The sequence below is a fragment of the Papio anubis genome, unplaced genomic scaffold (assembly GCF_008728515.1).
Source record: "Papio anubis isolate 15944 unplaced genomic scaffold, Panubis1.0 scaffold136, whole genome shotgun sequence".
NCBI classification, from domain to species: domain Eukaryota; kingdom Metazoa; phylum Chordata; class Mammalia; order Primates; family Cercopithecidae; genus Papio; species Papio anubis.
Genome location: NW_022161314.1, coordinates 173279 through 175049, shown reverse-complemented (window position 1 = coordinate 175049; position 1771 = coordinate 173279).

Sequence of the window (1771 nt, the reverse complement as noted above, 5' to 3'; positions counted from 1 at the left end):
CAGTTTTTTGTGGTGGCAATAGCAGCAGCAGCAGCAGTTTCCACGATCAGACCATTGCTGTAACGTGTTTCTGGGGTTGCTCCTGGAAGATTTACATAAGGCTGTTTCTCCCGTCTTTCCAACAATTTTGTAAGACATCCAGTAACTTTTAGTTTGTTTGTTTATTGAGATGACGTCTCGCTCTTCTTGTTTTAAAAGGCCCTGTCTCACTCTGTCGCCCAGCTGGAGTGCAGTGGTGTGATCATGGCTCACTGCAGCCTCGACCTCGCTGGGCTCAGGTGATCTTCCGCCTCAGCCTCCCGAGTAGCTGGGACTACAGGCATGTGCCACCACACCCAGCTACTTTTTCTATTTTTTGTGGAGATGGAGGTTTTATCATGGTGGTCAGGCTGGCCTCGAACTCCTGGGCTCAAGCATACCACCCACCTCAACCTCCCAAAGAGCTGGGATTACCATCGTAAGCCACGATTTCTGGTCATGAGCCGGTAGCTTCTGATAAATCTTTATCTGGTTAAATGAGCCAGAATTACATATTTGTGATTAATAACCCTGACCATTATAGAGTGGTATACTAGGGGTCAATGGAAATGACTATAATCTCAAGAATACAGTGTTTTCCAGAAAGTATTTACTGGGTACTCACTGTGACTGGGCACTGGACTGAGGGCTACAGCAAAATAATAAGACACTAGAAGGGATAGTAACGGAATGAAAGTACTTAAAGTACTTGTGATTCAGTGCTAAAACAGTGTTTCATGGAAATAGTTATTGTTTCAGAGGATGGAGCAATTAACTTGCTGTGGGGAAAAGAAATATTCAGCTTTCACAGAGGTGATGTTTAAGTTCTAAAATATAAGTAGTAACATATAAACAGATATCACCAACTCAGACAAGCCATGGATTGGAGAAGGATATTTATGATGCATATAACTATCAAATAATTTTTTAAAATAAAGAACTTCCACCACTTCTAGGCAACCTGACTGATATGGTTTAGCTGTGTCCCCACCCAAATCTCATCTTAAATTGTAAGCCAAATTGTAATCCCCACCTGTGAGGGAGGGACCTGGTGGGAGTTGATTGAATCACAGGGCTAGTTTTCCCCATGCTGTTCTCGTGGTAGTGAGTGAGTTCTCACGAGAACTGGTTGTTTGATAAGTGTCTGCACTTCTCCATTCTTGCTCTCTCTCTCCTGCTTCCTTGTGAAGAAGGTACTTGCCTCCCCTTTGCCTTCTGCCATGATTGTAAGTTTTCTGAAGTATCCCCAGCCATGTGAAACTGTGAGTCAATTAAACCTCTTTCCTTTATAAATTACCCAGTCTCAGGTAGTATCTATAGCAGTGTGAAAACAGACTAATACACTAACCTAAGACATGGACAAAAAGCAATAGCTGCCATTCATGTAATCCAGAAAATAATGAATTCAGTTCAGAGTTTTCTGTAGCAAAAAAACAAACAAAACCCCACAAAAAACTCTACAGATGCTTGATATGACAGAAGATATTAAAATATTATGGCTGGCTGGGCACGGTGGCTCACACCTGTAATCCCAGCACTTTGAGAGGACGAGGCAGGTGAATCACCTGAGGTCGGGAGTTCGCAACCAGCCTGACCAACACGGAGAAACCCCATCTTTACTGAAAATACAAAATTAGCCAGTCATGGTGGCACATGCCTGTATTCCCAGGTACTTGGGAGGCTGAGACAAGAGAATTGCTTGAACCTGGGAGGCAGAGGTTGTGATGAGCCGAGATCGCACCATTGCACTCCA